Below are 18,525 nucleotides of genomic sequence, written 5' to 3'. Positions count from 1 at the left end.
GTGTCGGCAAAAGAGAGTGAGAGAGCCCCGAGATCCTTTCTGATCACCAGGCAGGCATCTCTGTCCTGTCGGTTTTGGTGTCTTTATTTATAGGTCAAATGTTAACATGGCATCAGGAAATGGAATTTTTACAATGGATAGCTCTTTGTGATAAGATGTTTTTGGAAAATGTACAGAAACAACTTTTACAGAAGTCTTCTTGCAGAACTTCCCCAATTATAGTGAGGTTGAGTAACTAAGAAAATAACAAGGTGTTCACATTTTAATAACGCTAAGATTAAGTCATAGGTTTGTAGATACTCTTATCCATCCTCATCACAGCTGCCAGGTTAAGGGAAGGTGTTTGTGGAATGTAGGCCTTAGGGAAGGGGCTGCTAAACACCATCAGTTAGCATGAGAGACATTTTTGGTTAGTTGATTTACATGTTGAGCTGTATGAACATCTTGGACTAACGCAACGGTAGAAACAGAATTGTGCATGTAAAGGTCAATCTTTTATGACTAGAGGTCATTAGCCTGTTCATAGCTCAAGGGAAAGTATGGAGGGAAACAGGACCTTCTGGAGACACGATGTCTGTTCCCATAATCAAAAGAAGAAGTTCCCACAATAAGTTCCTTCACAAGGTGCAAACATCATACCAGGGCCGGAATAAGGGGACAAGTCACTCCCGATATTGATCAACAAGGTACCCTAGGGGTCAGTGCTCAAGCAGAAATAATTGAGTGGGGGCGGATATCGGTCATCATCTGATTGGCAAGAGACCGTGCAAACTTGCTTTAACCTCAACAGGAGTTTTCTCAACTAGTGGGCTCAGAATGGCTCCCAACACCTTAAAGTCTAAGTGAAATAAGGTCAGACAGAGAAAGGCAAACGCCCTATGATTTTGCTTATATGTGGAATCTAAAAAAACAAAACAAATGAACCAAGAAACAAAACTCATAGATATAGTATACAGATTAGTGGTTGTCAAAGGGGAAAGAGATGAGGAGTTGGGGACAATAGAGGAAGGGGATTAAAAAGGTAGAAACTTCCAGCTGTAAAACAAGTAAGACATGGCATAATGTACATCATGATGACTATAGTCAATAACATGGTATTGCATGTTATTGGTAGAATTAAGAAAGTAAATCTTAAAAGTTCCCATCACATGGGAAAGTTTTTTTGTAACTGTATATGGTGACAGATGGTAACTAGACTTATGGTGATCATTTTGCAACATACACAAAGGTTTAATCACTAAGTTGTACACCTGAAACTAACACAATTTTAGGTCAATCATACTTTAATTTTTAAAAAAGTAATATATTCAGAGGATTTCACAAGAAAGTCTCATAAAGCATTGACTAAATATATTTTCTGAAGTTGCTTTTTTTAAACAGGTCCTTGCAATCCTGTGTAGCAATGATTGTTGGAAAATTCTTTTTATTCAGTTGAAATTGTATTCTTCATTCTGCCTACCCCAGGAGTAGCACAAAATGGCTTTGATTGTTCCCTACTGCCATTTTGTAATTGCTCTTTTTCAAGTTCGATATCTACTCGTTCTTCCAATAAAGGTAAGTAGTCGGAAAGAACTGAAACCTAAAGTTATTTGAGAGCTAATACTTGACTCAGTAAACATCTAGTTTGGGATTCTGAGTTTAAACTCAGTAAAAAGTCACTAACCTTTAAAATGACTGTGTTATCTTAGTAAACAGATCCTATTTAGAACTGCCACTCTATTAGACATTCACATTATGCTCTTACTTAGGTGGTTTAACTGCAGCCTCAATTCCCCTATCTGTGAAATGGAGTCTTTCATCCTTCATGATAGGTATTTCGTGAAATCAAATTCAATAATGAAGGTAAATTTTTAGCAGAGAATCTTACAAAATATGAGTCTGATATAAATTGATAGTGAACAATTATTTTTATTCTCAAACAATTGTGTAAATTCCTATGAATACAGTTATGGATAAAATTCCATGAAAAATATAAACTTTGTTGCTGGTTAATTCTACTTTTTTGAGAAAAGTTTGATATTTTCCACTGAGATTATACATAAACCACAATGAAGTTACTTTTATTATTATTCTTTTAAGTACCATTTAAGTGAAGGAACTTGTTTTAATTTGTTAGGGGAAAAACCAAAGAAATGCATAAAGAATGCCTTTGTTACTTTGGAGGACCTTCAAATAGACTGAGGAATTTGTTAATCAATACAGATTGAAATACTTGTTAAAGTCTTGCTGTGTACTATATCTGGAACCATAGGAGGTTAAGTACTAATACTACCAAAACACAGAGAACTCTGTTACTCATTCAAAGTTATTACCCACCTATTATGTATGAAGTGAAATTTCAACTCACTTTAGAACCCATGCATTTCAGTTGCTGTGGCTGCATTAGAAAGCACCCCAAAACTTTAGTAGCTTTAGAAAAATGGTCACATTTATTTTGCTCATCAGTCTGCAACTTGGGCATGTCTTGACAGATAAAGCTTGCCTCTGAACTATATGGAGTCTAGAGTCAGATGGGGCAGCTTTGAAGGCTAGGTCAGAGTCAGCTGGGGCAGCTGGAATCAACTGAAGGCTCACTCACATTTAGCCCTGGGACCTGAGCTAAGAAGATTCAAACAGCTGGGCCTCTCACACCTGTCTTTCTATCTCTAGACATAGGATGAATCTCCATTTGGACTCAATGATGTTAATGTTGCTGCTCCTGTACTACAGTGAATTGCCTTCAGGTGACACTTCACCACCAATGGATAAGTGAGTCAGGGATACAGGTCTGTTCCCATTGCCTCACTGGAGATAACTCTGCCTTGTGGTGTATGTTGCAGAGCTCTTCCCCAGAGAACCAGGCCAAAGATGGGCCATAGTTGAGAATACATCCTTATTTGTTCCCTTTTGCTTCCCTAGGTGACTTCACTTCCTCACAGGATTTTGCACATGAGCACCCCTGCAGTTAATCACATGTTTCTGAACCCCTATGTTGAACTCTCCCCTAGTAAACCCAATCTAAGACATAGGATGAAAGTGCATGTAAAAAGATTAGGGGAAAAACCCCTTATTAGAATAAATAAAGCAACAGGTATTTTTTCCCATGGGAAACTTTGAAGAGATACTGTACTGACTCTTTCCTAATATTAATTAATTTGTTCGAGAGATACAGTTGTTTGGACTTTCTGGGTTTCCAATAGAGCCTGCTCTTCACAATGTTTGCCACTGCTTTTGTTGAGATCTGTGTACAAAATATCCTGGTACCCGAGTTATCTCTTGCACCACTCATCTGTGTCAATTAGTTGAGTTTTATTCTAGTCTCCCTCTTCACATGTGAAGCACAGGACACACTTTTTAAGAAAGTGTCTCAGCATCATCAACAGTTTTTCATAAGAGATTCACAGTAAGCACACTAAACAGTTTTTTTATAAGAGATTCACACAGAGTCCAGCTTTCTATGGACTCTGTGCCTTTACTTTTAAAGTAGTGGTTAAATATATCATTTGCAAATATCTTCTCCTTTTCGGTATGTTGTTTTTTTGTTTTGTTGATGGTTTCTTTTGCTGTCCAAAAGCTTTTTATTTTGATATAGTGGAATCTAAACAACAACAGCCACAAATGAATAAACAAACAAAAAGCAGAATCAGACCTATAAATACAGAGAACAAACTGGTGGTTGTCAGTGGGGAGGAAGTAGGGGGTTGGCAAAGTGGGTGAGCAGGATAAGGGGATGCAGGCTTCCAGTTATGGAATAAACACATCATGGTGATAAATACATCAGTTATGGAATAAATACATCATAGGACGGATGGTAGCTGCTTGTGGTAGTAGGTTCACTTGTGGTGAACAGTGTCATGTATAAACTTGAATCACTACGTTGTATGCCTGAGACTAACGTAACATCATGTGTGAAGCATATTCATATAAAAATAAAATAGAAGCCAAATATACATTATTGCACAAAATCAAATAATATTTGATGATTTAAATGGAACTTTGAGCAAAATCTGAAGAACTTAGAAAGTTAAGTTTTATAAATGTGCAATAGATAATTCTCTACCTTTATAGAATTTGGAAAATATTTCTCAGAAAGAACAGGCAAGGAGAGCAAAGTTGAGGGTTAGTATAGGTGTATATGGTAGCAGATAATTCCACTTATGCTTTACTATGGGAAACATTTTGTAAGTGGACTAATATTCCTTCAGAGGTCTCCTAATTCCTCACTCCTTTTATGCTCTACCTCCTCATGGTTACATTTACCAGGGCCAACATACCAGTCACTCCTCTGATCCCAAGGTGCTGCTTCACACCCTCACAGAAGAACACTGGAAGAAGACACCTGTGCACTGAATCCCTCTTTTGTAATCCAGCATCATTGCTCTAAAGCAACTCTTTCTGAACAATTGTTAGGGGGAAAAAAGAATTTTGTGTAAAATCTATTTTAAACCTTACTTTTCTTAAGACCGTGAGAGCAAAAGAAGAAAGCTGATGATTAATGACATCCATAAAAACTGAATGACAGTATTTTAATCTTCAGGTTATACTCCTATTCTGAAGCAATAATTTCTTAACTCACAAGATGAATCTCATCAGTTATGTTATTTTAAACCTTCCAGTTAACTTGGTACTTTGAAAGAATATTTTCTTAACCGATAAGGTGGATTAAATCAGGAATTTTACTGAATTTACCAAATAGTTAATAACTCTTTTTTAAGACAAAAATTTTTCTGGGAAAATGTGGTATGGAAGTCACAGAAGTGCAAAACTATTTTACTGTTTAAAATATAAATAAATGAACATAGAAAAAATGACACCTATAACCCTCAGATATAAAAAAGAGAATAGATTTAATGTTAATAGTATAGTTTAGGAGCAGAAATTTTGGCAATTGATGAAAGGCCTCTTACCGCTTCCAAAATACTCTAGTGGATGGACAAGATTCCAATAATTACAAACCAAAAGGCTAGGAGTGGTGTAGGGAAACCAGATAAAATGATACAGCTTGTTTCTCTACCCCAGTAGAGGTGTGGGATTTGCTTCAGAGCAAATCTGGAGCTATTGGCAATTCTGGAAATGATTTTGAGTGTCACAACTAGGAAAGGGGACATTAGTTGCATTTAGTGGGAAGAGACCAGGGATGCTATTAAACATCCTACAACACACAAAACAACCCTTTCCAACAAAGAATTATCTGGCCCAAAATATCAATAATGCCAACGTTGAGAAACCTGTTCTAAGTCAAGCCTTCTCTCTTCCACCAACAGAAAATTATAACCGAAGATAATTACTATATTGAGAGAAATAAGTCATTAATATCTGCCTTCTGTTTTTGTTTTGTTAAGTTAGTCATATACCAAATTGGATCCCATAGGGTGGGGCCTTTACTTATGTGATCAAAGTGAACCAATTTTTTTCAAAAGCAGACATCTTTTGTATTATATATTTGGCCCATTTCTGTACCTATTCATCATGACATTGCTGTGTTCCAGTAGGGGATGGCTTGCCCCCATCATTTCTGTTCTAAAGAAAACTTTTCTGGGCAGCCAATCTGTAGCTAGCATAGCCTCAGGGTGGCTCCTTGGAGTGGCAGTGGGGCTCTACCAATACTTTTCCTCCCAGGTTAGCTTTGCCTCCAGGCTTTTCATTATTGTTTCTATCTCCTATAAGCAGAGTGTGTACATTTTTTAAGGATCCGCCTGAAGAGTAACATTGGGTGCCAATTTCTCTTGTTTATTTTCCTAAAGTCTTATTAATGGTGGTCTTGGTAGACCCAGGAAATTTTGCAATAGCTATAAACAATTTGTTGTCAATTTGAGCAGAGAAAGTCCCATGCAAAGAGCAGTTAAATTTCCCCATATGATCAGATATGCTTTTCCTAAGAATTGTCTTTGCTATAACATCCAAGAGCAATGACTGTTTACTGTAGCCAGGCAGTGTTACAATTGTTGTAAAGCCTGATCCCATGGAGGATTATGTATAACTTGCAATTGGTGTTGTGAGAAGGTTCAGCTAGTAAAGAATTCCTATGATGATCGTAGTCCCTGTTTATTTTAGACATGCCTTGGGCCAGGTAATATTATTTTGTATACATTGCCTTCCTTGTACATATTGATAAGTGGCCAGGGAAGAGGTCCATGGTAAGATGTCCTTGGCCACTTGGTTAATGCAATGTCTTTCCATCCAAATAAATGATGCTTATACTGGAGGGGAGAAAAGATAATTATAATTAAAAGGAAAAGAAATTAATACTTGTAAGGTTATAGATTGTTGACAGAGTTTGTATTTATAATCATCCCCAGAATGAAGAAAAGTTATAATTTTATCTCTATAATCCTATAGGGTTTGTTAGTATTGACACTGGATTATAGAGTTTTTAATTTGATACCACAGATCATGAACATCTTGATTGTAATATATTGTAATACTAGGTGCATACTATCTCTGGGCAGTCTTTTAATGATACTCATTAGGTAGTGGCCCATTGCTCTATTTGTTTGATGGCACTAATTAATAATAGTGAATTATTTATGATTTGAAGTAAATGTTAGCCCAATCAATTTAAAAGGCATTTAGGAATCATCCATGGCAATTTATAGGAATAGCTAATGGGAGTAGAGGTAGACATACGAGGAAGACTTCTGTCCTCAGTTCTGATGTATGTGATTCTGTTAGTGATAGGGTTTTGGAGTGAGTGGTGGAGATTTGGAGCTGATGATGGTCAAGAAAGAATTCTCGAGACGTCTTTGGTGGAAAAAGGGTGATTTTATTAAAGCAGGGGGACAGGAGCCTTGAGCAGAAAGAGCTGCACTGGGGTTGTAAAGAGTGACTAGTTATATACTATAGAGTGAGGAGAGGTAAAGGCCATAAGGAGGCCTCCAGAAGGACATTGATATGCTAAATGGGATTCCCAAGATACCCAAGGCCTTGCTATTGTCAAGCTAAGGTTATTTATCTCCTAGTAAGACATTAACATTAGAACAAAAGGGGGTTCCTGGAGAAATGTTATATTCTGTATTTGCCTTAAGTGTTTGTCGATGGGCTATAGGTTATAAAGAAATTTAATTTTACCTGCCAGTTCCTTCTGGCCTCTGCTCCCCACATCACTATGGAGAGGAGGGTGATATTAGGGACTCCAGGAAATGGAGATATTTGGTTCCCATTATCCACAGAATAACCCATGTTGTGTGGTTCCATGTAGGGTACATGTACTGCACTGTTTTCAGACATTCTTTGTCAACAGTAGGATGCAAATTACCAGGACTAGAGTGATCTGTCAATGGACAGGTAGTTAACACTTCTGAGTATGAAAACTTCTCAGGTAAGGAAAGGGCACAACAACCGTGTAGAGGTGAAACTCAGATCATTTGTGGCCAGAAGTAGAGGATCTGATTATCTCCTGAGTATTCCCAAAATGCTGTGAGGGATTATTAGTTTCACTTCCTGGGTGTTGGGAGCAGGTCCAGGCTTGTTTCACAATACTTAAGTTGAGAAAAGTGATGAGGAAGAGTGGTGCAAGCTCCACACTCCTCCCCCAGGTGGGATATATGTGTATTCCTGGGATACTCCTGGCTGCCCAAGAACAGGGGAAAGGAAAGAAAGCAAATGGTTGACTGACAGAGGTCATAGTCATGTAGGACAGTAGTCTTTTTCAGTTTATGGATGGCTTAGTAAACTAAGAAAAAGGCAATCTTATCCATAGTTGTATCTCCAGAAACCTATAAACCCCATTTCCTGGAGCCCTGATAGCACCATCATCAAGATGTAAGGGGGTACAAGTACTTGCCATGGTGATGTGGGAAATAAAGCCAAATGAAACATTAAATTCCCTTACTGCCTACAGCCTGTTGACAAGTCCTTGAAACAGGCAGAGTGACCATCTTCTAGGAACTCAGCTGCCTCAATGATTACACTTTGCTAGGGGAAAAAGGGAAGCTTGCTTACCATTATTCTATTCCCCAGGATCCTGTGACTCTCCTTAAACACATAAAAACTCCTTTGCAGACCTCCTTTACCTTTAACCCACAAATATATGTTGGGAATTACACTATAAGCTTATGGCCCCTGATACACATCTGAAAGATCTCAGGACTGAGGTTTTACTAAACAGTAATAAATGACGTTTTCTTTAATTTTTAATTTTTTTAATGTTTATTTATTTTTGACAGAGAGAGAGAGAGACAGAGCATGAGTGGGGGAGGGGCAGAGAGCAAGAAAGAGACACAGAATCTGAAGCAGACTCCAGGCTCTGAACTGTCAGCACAGAGCCCAATATGGGGCTCAAACTCATGAATTGCAAAATCATGACCTGAGCCAAAGTTACACACTTAACTGATTGAGCCACCCAGGCACCCCATAAATGATGTTTTCCTAACCACAACTAGCCCCTCAAGGTCCGGGAAACCTTGCTTCCAAAATTCCTTGGAGACTTACCCTGTCCCTAGCGCCTCCTCCCCCTCCCCCCTTGCAATCTGAAGGTATATAATGAGTCAGTCTTCCCAACCCCAATGCAGTTCTTTCTGCCCATGGATCCTGTCCCTGTGCTTTAATAAAACCACCAGACATATCTTCAAGAGGCCTTTCTTGGCCATGAGTTCCAAACCCCCACCATCACCCCAAAACCCTGTCAAAAGGACATGGTCAGCAGATGATAATGCTCTCTCCAGTAGTGGTTGGTGGACTTGTTTGGTTTAAGTTGGATGATGAGAGAATGCAGGCTGAGGATGGTCTCATCATCAGTGCTTCACTGCAGCTCCTTATTAGGACCAAGGAAAAGGTGTCCAGGCTCTGGATTTTTGGTTAGAGAAAAGGGAAAAGTTAAAAATCACCTAGCAATCACTAGGTGATTGCTCCTTTGCTATGGTCTACAGTGTCAGGGTTGTGTCTGTGCAAACTGGTAATTGGATGTATTTGTTGTGGGTATAAACACCAAAAGAAGTCACAGTATCTCTATTAGTAATCTCTTCAGTTACTGTCTATTTAAATATGGTATAGTTAAGCCATGGTGTGTGTGTGTGTGTGTGTGTGTGTATGAGGGAGGTGCTTAATATAATCAGAATTATGAGCAATATTTTCAACCATTTGGAGGACCATTGGAATAGAGAGAGAGGGAGAGAGAGAATCCCAAGCAGGCTCCATGCTCAGTGCAGAGCTTGACATGGGGCTTGAACTCATGCACCATGAGATCATGACCTGAGCTGAATCAAGAGTCAGATACTTAACTGAATGAGCCATCCAGATGGCCCTCAAACTACCCTTTATATGAAGCTGTCACAGTCCTAAGAGAAAAATCTGCCAAAGATAACACAACAACATAGCTATCAATCTAAGTAGATAAGTAGACTACTTTTATTTATGAATATCATTAAATTACTTAATAAAATTTAATAACTAGAATTTCACAGTATTTTAATGATCTACCACGATAAAGTAGATTATTACAACCATGCATGGATGGTTCAAGATTATGAAATCTATAAATATAGGTCAACCATATTATTAATTCAAAGGCAAAAATACCTGAGTAGTTCAATAGATGCCAATATTGTAAAGGGAAGGTAAGTTATTTATCTTTTCCAATGACGTGATGGTAAAGCTGAGTAGCACAAAAGAATTATATTTTTTTAAAAAATGATACAATGAGAATATTTCATAGTTTATTGATTATAAATTAGTGTATAAATTCAATAACTTCTCCTAAATAAAGAATAATCACTTAGGATATACTCTGTAAGAAATGAGAAGAAACAGAAGGAAAGACGTAAAAAAATAATGAAAAGCTATACTTTCTTTTTCATAAGAAGATTCAGCATTTAAACAAAAATAATGCTATCTAAATTACTGAATGAATTACTATGTTCACAATCAAACCAACAAAAAACAATTGTGGTGTTTTGATTTTAATTTAAAAAAATTAATTTTATTTATTTATTTTGAAAGAGAAAGAGAAAGCATGAGTAGGGGATGGCCAGAGAGACAGGAGGGGGAGAATTCCAAGCAGGCTCTGCACTGACAGCGGATTTTTGGTAAGAGACGCAGGGCTCAAACTTGTGAACCGTAAGATCATGACCTGAACCGAAGTTGGATGCTCAACCAACTGAACCATCCAGACACCTATAAAATGATTCTTAATTTTATCTGAACATAAATATACTAAACAAGTATTAAAAGTGATGAAAACAGCTTAGAACTGCAAAAAAGGGACTAACATTCTCTGAGGGAAAAAAAAGAGTAGAGGTTAACTCAGTGACTATGAACATGCTTACAAAAAACAGAGCAGGAGTAACCAGTGGCTTGAGTACAGTGAATGTGGCTGGACAAGCAGGGACCAGAATACACAGTAGGCACTGCTCAAAGTCTTTCCCAGAGAAAAATGTGAAGTCACTGAGATATCTTAACCAATAATAGGATGGGATCAGAATTTGCTTTGAAAAGATCATAGCCATAGTATTACTTAATAAAAGAAGTAAACATGGGTAAGTTAAGACCAAAAAAATGGCATGAGGAAGTCCCAGCAGTTTGAGAGGATAGTATGTTTTTGAATTATCATTTTAGAAAAGTCTTGCTATTACATTCAAATAAGGAATTTAAGTCAGTCAGACACAAATCTTTTATATCTCAATGCCTTTTGAAAATTGCTTTAAAGCTTTTTGGCATTTGATATAGTATAAAACTTTTGAATCATATAGATTGTTGTTCATGTGTGGGGAATGCGTTGTTCTTTTCCACATGGATGCTTATAATATTTGATTTCAAAGTTATAATATAAAATTTTTACCAGGATATCTCCAGTATATATGTCTTCTTATAGTTTTCCAAATACATGTTAAACACTCTTGGTTTTCACACTTAGACTTACTTTAGATTAGAAATTCTATTATTTTACAATAATATTATTACTTCTCTACAGTTTTTAAAAATTTTTTAATCCATGGTCAATCTGCTTTTAAAATTACTATATATGATTTATTTTAGTATTTTATTTGTTTTATATTTTTCCTGTTTTCTTACATTTTTGGCTTCTTACTATTGGGGTTGTCTACCATTTATAGCTTATCATCAATAATATGATTGAACTTTTGTTTTCTCTGGTTTTCGTTGTAATGGAGTCATCCCTTGATTTAATTTGTTATACGTATATCACTTTTTCTTTTATAGAGAACACAAAATATTTTATTTTTTAAATTTTTTAAATGTTTTATTTATTTCTGAGAGAGAGAGACAGCGTGAGCAGGGGTGGGGCAGAGAGAGAGGGAGACACAGAATCAGAAATAGGCTCCAGGCTCTGAGCTAGCTGTCAGCACAGAGCCAGACACGGAGCTCGAACACATGAACCATGAGATCATGAGATCATGACCCGAGCCAAAGTCGGACACTTAACTGACTGAGCCACCCAGACCCTCCAAGAGCACAAAGCATTTTAGAAAATGTCTCTAGAACAGTGTTTTAAACAAGAGTGGTTTATTCCAAATATTTTGTTCATTACTGCTGTTACTCTCTAGCGGCATTTTTCCCCATGAGCCCTATGTTACTTATTGTCTATTTCTCTATTGCTATCTCCTCGATGTTTTAAGTAAAATTATTATTTTTGGACTTTCTGAAACACTTGTAATTGTAAATCCTTAACCATATCAAATCAAATGAAAGGATGCCAGAATTAACTATACATTTAGAGACAGAAGAGAAAAATCAATAAGATTGTACGAAATAATCATAAAACTATATATAAAACTTTTGTCTGAAATATAAAAAAATAATCATTACCTTGATCAGTAGATATAATTAATTAAGAAGAACAACATAAATACAGACAGATTCTCTCCTTGACCAAACTTTATTCAGTTTCCTCTGAGCCCTCTTTCTGATGAGGGCTCCCTCCACCCTGGCTCACATTCTTGCTGTGGCTGCATAGCCCAGTTTTAGCAAAAATCCTGTTAAATGACTTTAGCAGGAATCCCCCTACCACTGATGTCTCCTTTTAGTAACTTTCCATCTACTAACCCCCTCTCTGTTCCTTGGCTATAAATCTCCATCTATTCTTGCTGTATTAGGAATGGAGCCCAGGTTCTGTAATGAGGTCTATTTTCCCCTATTGCAACAGTTTCTGAATAGTCTGTTTTTATCACTAACTACTGTCTAGCTCCAGTTTTCTTTAAAAATACACTTTAATAACATATACAAGATACAGTGAAACTTGAGACAAAATGCTAAAAAAATAGGAAATAAAAGTAGAATATGTTTTTTACAAATAGAATTAGCTTTGCTTCTCTCATGGAGAAAATAAAAACAAACACAAACAAACAAAAAACAGGGCAAAATAGTTCAGGAAAAGCCAGAACAGTGGGGCTCAAACTACAATGTCCTCCAGAAAACCTTGCCTTATTAAGCTAATTGGTTTCTGTTTGCTTCCTCTCTGGCCCCAGGTGCTTTCTGCTCTGCTCTGTAGGCAGTCCTTTTTTCCAGGAGGGTGTGAGTGTATTACTCAGTGTGCAGTAAATACTCAGTAAAAGCTAACTTCCTAACTGCCTGGAGCTGAACTGACTTGCAGGACAAAGCTGTAGAATTGCTAAGTAGAGACTAGAGCCAGGTGGAAGACACTGCTCCTTGTTCCCGCCTTGAGATCTTTTATTGGCTATATGGTATGAGAGTGGCCAATCTGGTTTAACAAGAGGGAAGAAGCACTATTACATGTTAGGAGAATTAAAAACAAACATCTCTCCCAGGGTGCTTTCACACATATTTATATCAGGATGTGCACTACCTCTATTACGCACATATAATTTTCATAATTATTATTTTAATAATAACAAAGAATGGATGATTATATCTTATCAATTATAAACTTACCCATCTTAAAATTGAGTGTTACATTAAACGTCATGACTTAAGAAAATGTGTTGTTTTAGAGAATTCATTTGCACACTGAAAAATAATTTCATAGAACTAGTTTTGTGAACAGGTTTGGTTTAAGTCTAATTTCTGATGTGACAAATAGCAATATTTGAGTATTCATTGTGTACCTCTGCTGTTATGCATAAACTTCAGGGCACAGATTGAACGTTATACAAAAATGTGATTTTTGAGAATGTGAGTTACAAACTAAAAAGTTTTTAACTTTGTTTTATCTGGAATAACTTCCTGAAACCATCTCTTTTTTTCCATCTCCTTAGGAACTTGTGTTGCAACTTCAACTGAAGTTACAATGTTAAGTGACTAAGAGTTCATTTTATGCAGTTAGGCAATAGTACCTTTACACTCTGTCAAAACATATTCTTTAATCATGGATGTCTTTCATTTTTATTTTTTATTTTTATTATGGCTGAGATTAGAAAATAATTTATGATTGAAATTTTCATGCAATGGATTTTTAGATCGCCTAGATACCTTACTTGATATTCTAAAAATGTTATTCTATATTTGAGTACTGTAAACACCATCTAGATAGAAGTCTTCTTAGAATAGAAACAGATTGTTTGACATTTGGTTGTTCTTTATTTCGATAAAAGTGATGCATAGAAAAAAGTTTAGCTTTAAAAAAATTTGGCAAGTGAGCTTAGAAAAAAAGTAGATTTTGCTCAAGGGTTTGGGCAAGTTTTAGTATTACACAAAAAAGCTGGGGTTGATAATGGAAATAGCAAGAGGTTACTTTCTTCATTTCCCCAGTGCTTATAAAAAGATCAGTTTTCACACCAATACTTACTGAACAAAAATTTATGATTTCACACACTATGGGAAAAGAATGGCAAGATCTCAGTGTTTCTGAAAGTGGGGTCTTCATGGCTCTGTACTATTTAATAAGATAGCAAATAGATTTTGGTGTAAGTTCAATTTTAGGTATGCCAAAGAAACTAGAGTTAACAGCTAAATAAATAAATCATGTTCAATACATTGGTTGAGTTTAACAAAATTTATTTAGGTGGTTGAAAAGATTGCTGGGGACACTGTCGGTAAGGTTTCTAAATGTAATTGGGAATGTCAAAACGAATCATAACGAAATATACAACTGTGCAGATTTATGCTTTGCACTAGACATTCCTAATGCATGGTAGAATTACACACAAAAAAAGCCTTCAGTGTCAGTATTGGAATTGTATGATAGAGAAAAATTCATTTTCCATTCCTTTATGATAACACATTTTAATGGCTCTAGGTATATGAAAGTATTTTTAATACAAAGGCCATGAATTATATGAACCATGCATGAGAATCGAGTGGAAAAAAGTAATTTTCAATATGCTAATGCTATGCTGTATTGCTAAGAACAAAGGAGTCCAATAGAAATATAATGTAAATCCTACATGCAATGTAAAATTTTCTAATATCCACATACAAAAAAAAAGAAAAGAAACAGGTGAAATTAATTATAATAACATATTTTATATAACCCCAAATATCCAAAATGTTGTATATCTTTAACATTCACCAATAGAAAAATTATTGAGATATTTTACATTTTTTCTATACTTGTAACTCTGATGTATATTTTGTACTACAGCACATTTTAATTTACACTAGCCACATTTCAAACGCATATCAGACAGTACAGGCTTAGATAAGAATACCTATGTTACTTCCTGATTTCATTTCCGTACTATGATTGTCCTCATAAATTTGTATTCATCTGTCGTATTAGATGGTGATTAAGAGCAAAATTTTCATCTATGGCTGAGTTATTTTTTTTTAAAACTTAAATATTTGCTCAAGAATTTAACATTTTTCCATTCGAAGTGCTTATTTGTTTATAATAGTTGAGAACTGAAAGGCATAGCTTCCAAATATCATTTTTATATTAATGGATTGGCCTAATATTAGAGAAGTTTTTCTCTCCTGTATCTCAGGTATCTTAATATTTCTTAATGTTTAAGATGGATATACAGTCAAACCATTTCATGGGAGATATGCTTATAATTGAAATTTCATGAATCCACATGTATCTCCTCTCTTTTCAAAGGATTGAAGGATTCCTCCTCTCAGGAACACTAAAAAACGATTTAATTTACTTGCCCATTCTCTGTCACAGTATCTTATCTTACTGAATGACACTCTAATTCCTTAACTTGTCTGTCACCACTCATCAAGAGATAATGAGCTGACCCTTCTCTGAATAGGTAGCTGGAGACAGAGATAGCACTGAATGTTTGTTGATGAGAAAAGTAGATAACAGGTATGTGTTTAAGAGATGGGCAATACCTGGATGGGGACAAAATAAATGTGGGTGGTCCATGAACACAGTGCTGCCAGCTCAGCCCAGCGATGAGGGGAGAATTTAGAATGAAATCACAACAATGGCTTACTTGTGTCACCTTAAACAGCACGAATCAACTGGTTTAGCTAAAACAAACAAAACTCCCAAAACACCAGCCACCCTCGATACAAGTAAAGGAAACTTGAAGTGTTTAATAGCAAATATCCCATCTCACAGTTAAGGTCCATTGTCAAATTTATTAAGTGAATTCAATTGATTAGCAATGGTTAAGTGTTTGAATTTAAAATTCAAAATCACCATAAACCCATAGACTTTTTATTTTCTATCAGCATGTTCATTTTGGCACAACAGAGTAGCTATATCGACTATTAACCATTTTAATTGCCACTTTAAAGTTTAAATGTCATCATAATGGACCACGTTATTTGAAAATTTAAGCATTCTATTCTTTCAAGGTTCATTAAATATAAACACTTCAAGTCATAATCATAGTACATAGGTTAAGAATTGGTACCCTTATTTTGAAAGTGGTAATTAGTCTTCTCTGTTATCTATTGCCAAAGTAGAATGGAATGAGTTAGTGTCAGCCCTTGAAAAATAAGTATGATGACTTGAAAAAGTAATAGATAATTCTCTCTCTAAATAAGAAACCTTTATGATAACAAATTAAAATGTTCATTGAAGGACTCTAAATGTTAACTGTCCATTTTAAGTCAGGAATTACAATTGGTAAAATCAAAATATTTTTAAAAAACAAAGTAAATGTAATTTTATTATGAAACAACAATGTGTATTTTTGTCACACATTTCATAGTGTCTTTGATGCACATTTTTCACAAGTTGCACGTACCAAAACTCCCACGTAGAGAAATAATAGAAATCAACTAGTAGCTCTGGTCACTAGATTAATGGTATATCCATAAAAGTCAAGACTAATTATTCTACCCCATAATTAAAAAACTACAGCTTAGCTTCTAAATGGAAACAGAACAAACAAAGCAAACAAACTAAAACCCCTCAGAATGATTGTTTTAATTACACTATGATGTTTTAAGCTTGTGTTCATATAATGTTCTCTATTTCAGCAGGATCCTTGGAGCCCCATGAATCTTACCAGTAAAGAGGATCCAGAGGTTCACAAGATGAAATGACATAATGTGTCGAAAACATTGATCTTGAAGAGACATTTGAAATCATCTAATATAGATCCTTTATGTTACAGATAAAGAATATATGGTAATTTTGTTTACTAAATAACTTTAAACCCCCAAATTTTACATTCACTTTATTTCATTAAAAGAGAATTCTAGATTTCCTTGGGGGAAATTGCCTCCTACTATCAATGCCTGTGGTTTTGGTGGCCAAAGTCTACTGTTCCTCACCTCCAGTAAAGGGAACTAATTGGCTTAAGCTGTCTTCCTGGCCAGAGTGATTTAACCAGGCAGAAGCATGATTTGTGGCAGTATGAGCCAGCGTCAGGACTGTTGTCCAACTGACTGCTGAGGAGAAAAAGCCCTCTTCTTTTTCCTCTGAGATTAAGACTATGAAATCTGGGATCTGAAGTTTTTGTGATCGTCTTTCAAATATGCAAGGGAAGACGAGTTTAAGAAGAAAGATAACACAGAGTTGTAACTACTAGTTTTTATTTGTCAGTCGCTGCTCCATGAGGAACTTCTGATCCTGCTGTCCCTGAAGCCAATCCTACATCTGAACATTTTTTTTAATTTTTTTTTAATGTTTTATTTATTTCTAGGAGAGAGAGAGACAGCGTGAGCAGGGGAGGGTCAGAGAGAGAGGGAGTCACAGACTGAAACGGGCTCCAGGCTCTGAGCTGGCAGTCAGCACAGAGCCCGATGCGGGGCTCGAACCCACGAACCGCAAGATCATGACTTAAGCGAAAGTCGGACTCTTAACCGACTAAGCCACCCAGGCGCCCCACATCTGAACTATTTAATTAGGGAAGACAAGTAATTCATTTTTTTAATCAATATGGTTCTGATTTGGTTTTTTATCACTTCCAATTGCAAGAATGTTAGTTGATTAAAGATATCAAACATAAATCTTACCAAGGTCTTAAAATGGCCCACGATTAAGTTGTGTGGTGGAGGTTAGTGTAAGGGCCAGAGTCTTAACTACAGGCTTTCAGTTTATTGTTCTTGCATCCATAAAACATTGTATCCCTATCTAAGATGCTTCCGGAGTATGGAAAGTTGACTACTTGGGGAGTCTTGCCATAGCATCTGGGTGCCAAGATTTAGTTTATTTATTGGCAGTACCTTCACTAAATGAGAAAGACATTCCTGTCACTCCTTAGTGATATACAAACTGTGGTTTTTGTATCTTCGGGAATAAAAACACAGAATATGAGGAAAGCAGTAGGAAAGTAAGCAACAAAAGACAAATAATAAGTTCAAAATGTGTAACAAATTTTTATCAGAGTTCAAACTATTCCTTCCCTCTGTGAGGTACCATTACCTATGTGAGGTGCTTCATAGCTCCTTTCTACAAAAAGATAAATAGACCATTGCTCTGTAAAGCTTAGTTGCCATCATGTGACCTACTCTGACCAGTGAAACACTGTCAGTGTGATGGTAATGTTTATGCACAACTTAGCTAGGCTACAGTACCCAAGAACTCAAACACAGATTTGATATTCCTGTGAAGGGATTTTATAGATATGATTAGCAGCTGACAGTCAGTTCACTTTCTGTAAAGGAGATTATCCTGGATAATCCAAATGGCTTGAGCCCAAATCAGTTAAAGGTCTTAAAAACAGAACTGAGTTTTCACTAAAAAAGAAATTTTGGATGCAGTGCCAGCTTCTTGAAATAAATTCCAGGTTGTCCAGCCCGCTCATCTTGACAGTACCCCCTCTTCCCCTATAGATTTCAAACTTGCCTAACTAGTGCAATGAATGCCTTCTCTGTCTCTCTCCTACGGACTCTGCTTCTCTGGGGAAACCTTGACCAACCCAGCTTCAGGCAGAAGTTTTAAGGACCAGCAGCAAGTGTTGCTCATCTCTCTTTTCTTTCACAAATACAACAATGTTGCAAAATAAAACAGAGGTCAACCAACCAACCAAAGAGCATGAGGCAGAGACTCCGAGATTCAAGTAATCTGCAATAAGTATGTATGTAGTACTAGAAAAAATCACTTCTGCTACCATCCTCGTGGGGCCTGGGCAACATCATCTCTCACCTGCATTAGTATTAGTGTAATTATAGCCCTGCCATTCACTGGGTTCCTACTGTTGTCTATATGAAGCCTATTCTCAAAACAATAGCCATAGTGATCCTCTGGAAATGTGAGTCAGATCATGCTACTTCTTAGATGAAACCCTGCAA

General features: G+C 36.3%; 1 long non-coding RNA gene across 1 annotated transcript; it reads left to right on the top strand.

The window, feature by feature from the left end:
• The first annotated feature begins 1,416 nt into the window (after positions 1 to 1,416).
• On the top strand, positions 1,417 to 16,440 carry LOC120223129. The gene is made up of 3 exons (XR_005526211.1): positions 1,417 to 1,554; positions 2,650 to 2,748; positions 16,270 to 16,440. It is a non-coding gene; the product is annotated as an uncharacterized LOC120223129 (long non-coding RNA).
• Positions 16,441 to 18,525: the final 2,085 nt, after the last annotated feature.

This window comes from Hyaena hyaena, unplaced genomic scaffold (genome assembly GCF_003009895.1).
Source record: "Hyaena hyaena isolate Hyena2069 unplaced genomic scaffold, ASM300989v1 scaffold_955, whole genome shotgun sequence".
NCBI lineage: Eukaryota > Metazoa > Chordata > Mammalia > Carnivora > Hyaenidae > Hyaena > Hyaena hyaena.
This window is presented reverse-complemented; position numbering and strand designations above follow the sequence as displayed.